The sequence below is a fragment of the Desmodus rotundus genome, chromosome 4 (assembly GCF_022682495.2).
Source record: "Desmodus rotundus isolate HL8 chromosome 4, HLdesRot8A.1, whole genome shotgun sequence".
Lineage (NCBI taxonomy): Eukaryota > Metazoa > Chordata > Mammalia > Chiroptera > Phyllostomidae > Desmodus > Desmodus rotundus.
The window spans coordinates 168,432,871-168,444,237 of record NC_071390.1 but is presented as its reverse complement, the minus strand read 5'-3'; positions in this window follow the sequence as shown (position 1 = coordinate 168,444,237).

Genomic DNA, 11,367 nt, shown 5'->3' with positions numbered 1-11,367 from the left:
TGCTGCTCATCTTTCAGAACTTAACTTGCAGGTCATGTCTTCCAAGAAACGCTTCCTAACAGAGACTGGATTAGGTGTCTGTATCTCTTATGCTTGGTGATAGTCTAAGTTTCTCGAAGAAGAAACTGAATCTCATCCATCTTTGGATTCCCAGTGCCAAGCAAAAAGCCTAAAGTGCATGCTTGTGGAAACAATGAATGAATGAAAATTTTGCCATTCAACTGAATGCTCTAAGGCAGTGAGCACAGTAATTACATCTGTCTACATGAGGACTGGTTCAGACTTGATGGTAGTGGTAACAGGGCAGGGGCAAGTTAGGGACGGCCTATGTTCCTTCCTGGGATTCTAATGGATCTGAATTTAATAGAGATGTATTACTGTCAAAGAGAAATTTACTATGTAAGGTACTAAGAAGCCTCTGGGGTCACAAACTCCAAAAGCAGGGCTTCAAGAATTCTAAAAAAAATTTCAAGTTTTGTATTTTACTTGAATCATATAAATAGACACAATATACTATAAGAACATACCAACTTATAACTGGTTAATACAAGAATTTTTAGTGCCAGTGTTGGTTCTTTTTTATAATTCTATTTGAATTACTGTGTGCCAGTGAGAAGAAGAAGAAAGGGAGAAATGATTTAATATATAAATGTTGTTTAAACACCAAGTGGAGGACAAATTACGTCAAGGCTTATCCAATGTAAAAGATCTGCGGATACTGTGGAGAGGGGAGAGAGGTGGAGGAGTTTTATACATGCTGCTGTAAAAAAAAAAAAAAAGACAAAACTGTCATCCAAGGGATTGACTGAGGGATTTAGTGTCAGTAAAACAACATCATCCATCATAGCACATTAATGCTGTTACTTCTAGTGTTTTCCTCGGTTTGCATTTAATTTATAAACTTATTTTTCCTTTACATTATATAAGAACTTTAAACATATAAATATTTAAGAAACAGTGTAATAAAAATAACTTAGTATCATGCTAGAGACATGAGCAATTATCCTCTTTAAAATAATTTGCAACGTTATTCCAGATGGAAAAAGACTGGGTTAATGAGTAAAGGGTCAGGGCAGAGCAAGACTGACTTAGGAGCAAAAGCTTTCTTATCAGAGTAAAATGATTTATCTCTTAGCTCAATGTGTGCCTATACACATCCACACCATGCACAAACATCATACACACAAACATAAACACATAGTAAAAACATATCTCCACACAAGAACGCACACTTATATGCACAGTGACACATGGCACATGCAAACATATGTGTTTCTTCAAGTAACCCCATGGACAAAGGAAATATGCACACACGCTCTCTCATCTCTTTTGTGAATATATCTCTGCATTTCATAAAGAGACAACAAGTACAAACTGAGAAAGCACAGTTTAGAGTTTAACACAGCACTTTAAGAAGGTGGTTTCTGAAATTAGATGGCCAAACTACCAACCGTGCTCTTCCCCATTCTAGCTGAATGGCTGTGGACACCTTTATTTAGTGTTCAGTCTCCCACTCCACTTGTTGTTGAATTGGAAAGGAAAGTAAGCACTCAGCTCACAGAACTTTTTAGAGAATTAAATGCATTAGAACATTACTGCAAGCTGAGAAATGTAACACTATGGTGTCACATAGAAAGAAATCAATAAATGGTGGCTACCCTTTAAAAATGTATATATTGATCAGCAGATAGCACTGTTTGGGGGTCCAACAAGAGTTGTAGCACCAAAGAGAGTTTCTCCCTCTTTGTGCCTGAGAAAGTGAGAAACCTGGGAGTCATCCCTACGTCTTGAAGTCCTTCATTACCCATATTCACTCCATCGCCAGTCTTGTTGTCTCTCCCTCTGAAACTCTCTCAGACTGATGCATTTCTTTTCACCTCATGTGGACTTATGACTGCTTTTTCCAGATTTACTCATTAGTTCCTAAGGCAACCAGGCAGACCTTTCTCAAAAAGCAAGTATGACCACGTATTTCCCATTAAGCTTCAATGACTTCCCATTGCTTTTAGGGCAAAGCTCTGCACAGTCTAGCCTCTCTATGCCTCTCTATCCTTGTGTGGCAGCCCTCTATGGAAAGCCTCATGAGAACAAGGACTGTCCATTTTAGTTAACCATTGTCTCCTTGGGACCCCATAGAAGCCTCCCTAAATGTTGAGTGGCTGGATGAGCAGAACAGAACACTGCTTTGGCACCATGGAACCATGACACATCAGCAGAGGATGGGAAAAAAATAGTCTCCGACAGAAAAGGCAGTGGTGCCTGATATGGTAGGACAGAACCCTTCAGTATATGACGATGTCTGGTGAAAGTCAATAATATACAAGCCTATGACCACTGGAAGCCACTGATGGTTCATCTTCAATATGTGTTGGGAGTAAGTATAACCAGAGAAATTTGTCAGCAGTGTCCAATGAACATGTTAGTTTCTGATAAAGGTAAAACAGATTAAGAGAAGTATTTCTGTTTGTTTGCTGAAAATACCTATTTGTGAACTCATATGTGATTCCTCCGAGCATTCTTAGGAATAGACAGTGAACATTACAGCAGAATGGAGGGTCTTTAAGATCCAACCAAATGGTTGCAACATAGCTGTGTCTCACTTTTTTACCAAATGAAACAAAAGACCTGTGCTGACCTGGCTCCCTGACTTGCATGGTAATGGGAAACTATACTCACATACCACAGTTTTTCTGATTACTGAGGTCACAGACCCATCCCCAGCATAGTTGCAAACATCACTTAGACCAGAACACAGCGGCGGATGAAGACAAAAGGAATGCCGTTGACCCATGGACTCTAGTTTCCTGTGGTTCCTTGCAGACACACTTGCCAAGCTAAGGTGGCCTAAGGAGGTCTAGAAAAATGCATTGTTAGATTTGAGATGCCGCTCACAAATTTCCCCACATATCCCCTGTTTTGAAATGAGAAGCATTGGTGATTCTTATCTGAATATTGTCAACTATACAGGATATAGACTGAATTTGCCAAACGTTAGTCACATTACTTCTATATCTTTGTTCCAGGCATCCTCGACACATGTAACCTTATAACACTATATCCTACCTGAGATATCATCTTCAAATGTAGCATAACTGATTTTTGTTAAATATGCATACTTTTCTATTGAAATTTTTTTCAAGATCTTAAATCCTTATTTCCAGTGTATAGCCAATTCAAAGTAGTTCCGATACTCCATTTTTATGTATTAACTTCATTTTCTCTCCAGCTTAACCTCATTCTATAAAGTAGTTAACGATCTGATAACTAACAGTTGAATGCACTGGTAGTCTCTGATATTTCAATAATTCCTCTGAACTTTTCTGTAAAGTGAACGATCTCTCTGTAATAAAAATGATCCTCCCTCATTATTGTTTTTGTAGATTCTCAGGAAGGAAACTATATTTTTAAAATTGAAAATAGTAGATTTTCTTTAACTGACTATGCACACTTACTATTTAAAATTATTGTGAACACCACATATAGATTATTTATTTGTTCAAAATTAAGATGTTTTCCCTTAACACTAAAATAACAAGAAAGAGATTTATTTTCTTTCTTTCATTACTTTATAATTCTGCTGCATTTGGGAATCAGCAATCATACGGTTATAAAGAAAAAGGTGGGCCTTCCACTTATTTAGATACTGTTTATTAGATATTTTTGAAAGGAGGAAATATTTGATGATTTCCCAAGAATCATTTTGTTTGTGATCTGGTTATTTTTTTCACATGGTTTAAATATTGTACAAATAATGCCAATCCATCCATAATTAGTTCACTCATCTATTCACTTATTCAACAAATATTTACCGTGCAACTACATGTGCTAGGCATTGTCTTTTAACAGCCTTGTTTTTGGTATGATTGACAAACAACAAATTACATATATTTTTAAAGTGTTAAATTTGACACCTTTTGTCATTACTTATCCCTGTGATACCAACACTACAAGGAAAGATAATGAGAAGATCCATCACCCCAAAGTCTCCTTGTAAACATGTCACCCTACCCAACTCCCATCACCAGGCAGCTGCAGATCTGATATCTTTCAATGAGGATTAGTTACACTTCCTGGAATTTTACATGACTGAAGTTACATAGTATTTAGTCTTTTTCTTTTGTCTCTTTACTTTCACTCAGCATAATTTTCTTTTATATCCATCCACTTTTGTGTGTATCAGTATCTCAGTCCTTTTTATCATCGAGTAGTAGTAGTCCATTTTACAAATGTACCACAATTTGTGTATCTGTAAACCTGTAATGGACATTTGGCTCAATTCTATTCTCTAATTATAATAAATAATACTATAAACATTCAAGTGCAAGTCTTTTTATAGACTTTTGCTTTCAATTCTCTTAGGTAAATGACTACCAGTGAAATGATCATATGGTAGATAAATGTTTAATATTTAAGAAAATGCAACTTTTTTCCTAACTGGTTTTATCATTTTACATTCTCAGTGGTGGTACATGAAATTTCATTTACTCTGCACATCCTCCCAACATGTCATATGGTCAGTCTTAAATTTCAGCCATTCTAAAACATGTGCATTTGCAGTTCATTGTGGTTGTAATTTGGATGTACCCAATGGCTAATGAAGTTGAGTGTCATTTCATGTGCTTACTTGCCATCCTTATTTGTTTCCTTAGTAAAATATTTATTCAAATCTTTTCTCCATTTGTTATTGGGTTATTTATTCTCTTGTTATTGAGTTTGGAGAATTACTTACATAATCTAGAGACAGTCTTTTATCACAATGTATGTGATTGGCTAAAAGTTCTCCCAGTCTGTGGTTCTCTTTTCATTCTCTAAACAGTGTACTTGAAAGAACAGAAGTTGTTTAATGTTGATGAAATCCAATATATAAATTTTTCCCTAGATGGATCATACTTTTGGTATTGTGTATAAAAAGTCTCTGCCTATGCAAAAATCACAAAGATTTTATTATTTTTTCTTAGAAATTTTATAGTTTTTGATTTTATATAATGGCCCATGCTCCATTTTTAGTTAATTTCTGTATATGGTCAAAGCATGGATTGAAGTTCAGTTTGGGGGGCACAAATATTCATTATCCAGAACAATGTTTTAAAGACTATGCGTTTCCCTTGAACTGCTTTTATACCTTTTTTGGGGTGGCAGGGGATCATTTATCAGTTGTCTCTATATGTGGGTCTATTTCAGAACTCTCTATTTTCTTCCATTAATGTACTTATCTTTACACCAATATTAAACTGTCTTGATTACTGTAGTTTTATAATAAGTCTTGTCACTTTCCCTTTCAAAGTTATTTTGGCTATTCTAGATTCTTGACATTGCATTGACATTTTAGAATTAACTTGTCGATTTCTGCAACATAGCCTGTTTGTTGCTTATATATACAAATACAATTGATTGTTGTTCTTGATTGCAGATACACACCTTGGTGAACTTACTTATTAGTTGTAGTAACTTTTCAGTAGACTCAGTAATATTTTGTATATAGATGATCATGTCAACTGAAAATAGAGAAGTTTGCTCTTCCTTTTTCACTCTGAATGTCTCCATTTTTTTCCTCTAATCTTATTACACTGGCTCAGATGCACAGTAATATGTTGAGTAGAAAGTAGACACCCTTCCTGTTCCTAATCTTAGAAGTGAAACATCTAGTTTTGCAATGTTGTGATGTTAGCTAGAGATTTTTCTTACCGCCCCTGATCAGATTTAAGAGGTTCCCTTCATTGCTGAGAGTTTTTTTTTTTTCCATCAGTAATGGATGTCAGAACCCGTCAAATGACTTTTTTATTGTATTGTGATTGCTATATGGTTTTTCATTTTCACTTTGTTAAAGTTGAGATTTGCGATGATTTTCAAATGATAGACCAAACTTTGCTATTCTGGTATAAACCCCACTTGGTCATCCCACATTATGTTTTTCACTTGCTCATGGTCTATTACCCTTATATGAAAAACATGTAGTTTATTGATTATGCTATTGCAGTTGTCCCATTCCCGCCCCCCCCCCCTTTATTCCCCTCTGCCCTGCATCCTTCTCCCACTCATATTGCCCCCACCTTAGTTCAGGTCCATGGGTCATACATGTAAGTTCTTCAGCTTTTCTATTTCCTATACTATTCTTAACCTCCCACTGTCTATTTTGTACCAACCATTTATGCTTCTGTTCCCTGTACCTTTTCCCTATTATCCCCTCTCCCTTCCCACTAATAACCCTCCATGTGATCTCCATTTCTGTGATTCTCTTTCTGCTTTGGTTGTTTGCTTAGTTTGTTTTTGTGGGGGTTTTTTAGGTTCAGTTGTAGATAGTTGTGAGTTTATTGTAATTTTACTGTTCATAATTTTGATCATCTTTTTCTTAGATAAGTCCCTTTAACATTTCATATAATAAGGGCTTGGTGATGATGAACTCCTTTAACTTGACCTTATCTGGCAAGCACTTTATCTGCCCTTCCATTCTAAATGATAGCTTTGCTGAATAGAGTAATCTTGGATGTAGGTCCTTGCCTTTCTTGACTTTGAAAACAACTTTCCAGCCCCTTCTTGCCTGTAAGGTTTCTTTTGAGAAATCAGCTGATAGTCTAATGGAAACTTCTTTACAGGTAACTATCTCCTTTTCTCCTGCTGCTTTTAAAATTCTCTCCTTATCTTTAATCTTGGGTAATGTAATTATGATGTGCTTTGGTGTGTGCTTCCTTGGATCCAATTTCTTTGGGACTCTGAGCTTCCTGGACTTCCTGGAAGTCTATATCCTTTGCCAGATTGGGGAAGTTCTCCATTAATTTTTCAAATAAGTTTTCCATTTTTTGCTCTTCCTCTCCTCCTTCTGGTACCCCTATGATTCAGATGTTGGAATGTTTAAATTGTCCCAGAGGTTTCTAAGCCTCTCCTCATTTTTTTGAATTCTTGTTTCTTCCCTCTGTTCTGGTTGAATGTTTATTTCTTCCTTCTGCTCCAAATCATTGATTTGAGTTCCAGTTTCCTTCACTTCATTGTTGGTTCCCTGTACATTTCTTTTCATTTCACTTTGTATAGCCTTCACTTTTTCCTCCATTTTGTGACCACACTCAACCATTTCTGTGAGCATCCTGATTATCAGTGTTTTGAACTCTGCATCTGATAGGCTGATAGATATCATCATCAATTAGTTCTATTTTATTGGAGCTTTGATCTGTTCTTTCATTTGGGCCATATATTTTTTTTTTGTCCTGGCACAGCTGTTATGTATAAGCAGTCGAGCCTTAGGTATTTGCCAGGGCGATGGTGCAACCCACGTAGCTGCGTTGTGGTGCTGTCTGTGGAATAGGGGTCAGAACAGGAACAATGCTGCTTGTTCAGCTCTCTGTGGCTTTCAGTCACTTCCTCAGTTACCCATAAGCAAATTGGGCCCTTCTGGTGCTGATTCCAGGGTGGGTGGGCTTGTACATTCCAGGACCCAGTGAGTCTCTCCAAGGAACTGTCCTGTGGAGCTGGGAATTTCCCTCACCACTGCCACCCCCACAGGTTTTTACTGCCAAAGGTCTTGAAGCTTTATTTCCCCACTCTGGAACAGCAGGCTGAGCAGTCTGTCTTGCTCCCCAGTTGTTCTTCCCAGTTATCCACATGCAAATGTGGGACCACTTGGTCACCAGCCACTGCCTTGCCTGATGCATTCCGCCAGCTGCCACTTCACCGTGAGTCTTCTCCTCCCTGGATGCTCATCTCCACCCTTCCTACTAGTTCGAAATAATGTTTCTTCTTTAACTGCTTTGTTGTTGGACTTCAATACAGTTTGCTTTTGGGGAAGTTCTGGTTATATTTGTTTTTAAATTTGCTCTTGTCCTTTTGGTTGTATGAGGAGGCAAAGTGTATCTACCTACACCTCCATCTTGGCCAGAAGTCCTGCTCTATTACCATTTTGATGTTTTGTTGAATCCTATTTTCTAAAAATTTTAAAAGAAGTTGTACATAAATATTCATTGTAAATATTGGTCTGTAGTTTTATTCTCCTATAATGTCTTTGCCTCATTTTTAAACTAAGATAATGCTGGTATTACAGAGTGAATTGGAAAGTAATCCCTCATCTTCAATTTTTTGAAAATTTGTGTAGAATTGCTGTTCTATTTTTCCTAGTGCTTAGAATAATTCACCAATAAAGCTATCTGTTTCAGAATTTTGATTTATAAGTGCAAATTTATAATTTATGTAGATAAAGTTCTATTCAGGTTATTGATTTTTTTTATTGAGATTAGTGTCTCTTAAATAATTTGTCCATTTTGCCTAAATGAATGAATTTATTGGTATAAATTTTTCAAATAGTTCATTATTACTTTAATATGTTGGATCTGTATTAATATCATCTTTCTTACTTCTTTTTTTAATTGTTATTCAGTTACAGTTTTCCCCATTATTCCCCCATTACTTTCCCCTGCCCTACCCACCCACCACCTCCCATAGTCAATCCTCCCCTCCCCATTTGTTTTGTCAGTGGGTCCTTTATACATGTTCCTTGACTTTACCCTTCCCTTTCTTTCCCCTACCCCTTCCCCTCTGGTCACTGTCAGTTTGGGATCTCACCTATAAATGGAACCTAATTAACAAAACAAACAAACAGCAAAATAGAACCAGAGACATGGAATCCTCCTTATTTCTGATACAGTAATTTTTTGTCTTCTCTTTTTTCCAATTTGTCTCTCTCTATATTAAACAATGTTATTGATTTTCTCAGATAAACAGCCTTTGGTTTTATAATTTTACTTTTACATATGCTGTATTTTCTCACTATATTTAATTTCATTTTAATAGCTAGTTACTTTCATAAGATATGAATGATAAGAATAATATCTGATATATTTACCTAAGTGGCTACCATTTCTGGTGCTCGTCATTTATTGGAGTAGAATCATATTTCCATCTGATCTCCTTTCTGCTTGAAGTACTTCTTTTAATACTTCTTATCATAGGGGTCTGCTATTATTTCAGATTTTGTATAACTGTAAAACTCTCTCCTATATTCATTTCTGAAAGATACTTCATTGTGTAAAGAATTCTAGGTTGACTGTTTTTCTTGGAATATATTAAAGATTATTCTCTGATATTGTCGCTTGTGCTGTTTCTGGCAAAACAAAAAATCTGCCATTATTCTTACTTTTGTTCTTCTATAAATAATTTTTTATAAACCTCATGTTAAATTTATTAAAAAGTTCTGAGATAGTACAGAGTTTCCATACACCATGAACTCAGTTTCCTTCATTATTAACCAAATTATAACAAGTAAATTATTTGTTACAATTATTGAACTGATATTGATACATTCTTATTAACTAAAATCAATATTTTATTTAAATTTTCTTAGCCTTAATGTCTGATTTCTGTTCGAGAACCCCATCCAGGATGTCACATTACATTTAATTATGGTTTCTTCTTAGGCATGTCCTGAGTTTGATAGTGCACATGTCTTTTTCTCCTCTGGCTTATTTTCAGATTTCTGATTACCACTGGTTTTAGAGCAATTTGATTATTATTGGGTTGGCTAGAAAGTCCATTTAGGTTTTTTCCATAAAATAAAACATATTTTCACCCATATCTTTATTGATTTGGATATTTTTGGTGTGTCGGCTATCTCCCGCTCTCTAGTGGGTAGAAGCCAGGGATGCTGCTAAACATCTTCCAATGCATAAGATGGCCCCACAGTAAAGAATTATTTGCCCAAAATGTCCATAGTCCAAGAAACTTCGCAAACCACTTTTGACACATTCCATCAGTCAAGCACCTGCTCCATACACCATACAATTTTTTTTTATTTTTGCGTTCCAGTTGTATATTTACCTTTCTTAAAATAATGAAGCATAATACACCAAAAATGTTGCATATCTTCCTCCATCTTCAATAAACAGCTGCACAAAAATTCACCAATGTTGGTAAGTTTTGTTTTTAAATGCATGCCAATATGACAGATGTCACAACACATTCTAAAAAAATTGTTTTGAATGAAATTAAAAGCAACTAAGCCCTGCTAGAGCCATTTATTGCATGGAGACAATTGGACAAAGTTTTTGGTCAACCCAATGTATGTTTTACTATCATTCTCTTCAAGTTTTTATTTTAGTTCTTTTTCACTTGGGGTTTGTTGAGCTTTGTGGATTAGTTGTTTTATAGTTATTTTTAAATTTGGAAAATCTCTGGCCCTTATAGCCACAAACAATTTTTTAGGCCTCTTTCTCTCTTTCAGGGACTCAAATGAGAGTCCTCTCAAATGAGAGCATATTAGACTGACTGACTGATGTTCATTTATTTAATTATCTTTTTCTCTGTTTTCCTTTTGAATAGTTTTTATTGCTATATATTTAAATTCATTATTATTTTTTCTTCTGCAGGATCTAATTTTTCATTAATCCCATAAAGTATATTTTTAATCTCACACATTGTAATTTTTATCACTAGGGTTTGATTGGGGTCTTATAAATTGTACATTCTATGTTTCTACTTAATATGTTCCATTCTTTCATTTTAAATATTTGTGAACATATGCAGTACCATTATAATTGTTTTAATATCCTTGTCTACTAATTCTAACATCTGTACCAGTTTCAATCAGTTACTTTTTTTCTCTTTAGTACAGCTCACATTTTTCTGCTTCTTTACAAGACTTCTAATTTTTTATTGTATACTAGATATTATGAATCTCATCTTGATGGATGTTGGATATTTTTGTGTATTTCTATAAATAATTTTGAATCCCATATTAGGACAAAATTTATTTACTACAAAGCAGTTTAATCAGTTTAATTCTTTCATGTTTTTTGTGCATTTATGTGTTTGTTTTTCACATTCTGTTAGGCAGGACTAGAGGAACATTTGTTCTAGGAATAATGATTTCTCTCCTCTGAAGACAAATTTTTCTGAGTATTTCACTCAGTGCCCAGTGCATAGTGGGCTGATTTTGGTTGTTGCTTTTGTTGTTTTAATCTGGTTGTTAGTAGCAGGCACTGTTCCCAGCCTCCTCTGACTACCAGGCATTTTTCCCTCTAATCTCCAGTAGATTCTCTCTAGCCTGTGTTAGCTTCCTCAGGCGCATATTCTGATTTTTGCTTTGCTCAGTACTTGAGGGGGGGCTCTATGCACACAGCAAGGGTTTTTTCTTTGAAACTCCCTCCTCTTTGTTACTGGGCCAGGTCAGTGCCTGCCACCTCGGCCTCCTTGACCTCTCAGCTCCAGCTCAGTAACTCAGGTCATCCACTGAGGCTCCTTGGGTTCCCCAATCTGTGCCATAGCCTGGAAAACCTCATCTTGTTGTTTTCTGCCTCATTTATCATTTCAGGATCTCCTCATCTACCTCATTTCTTCATATTGGAGGCCCCCTGGGATGTTTTCTTTGCATAGTCACTTCCTTGCTGT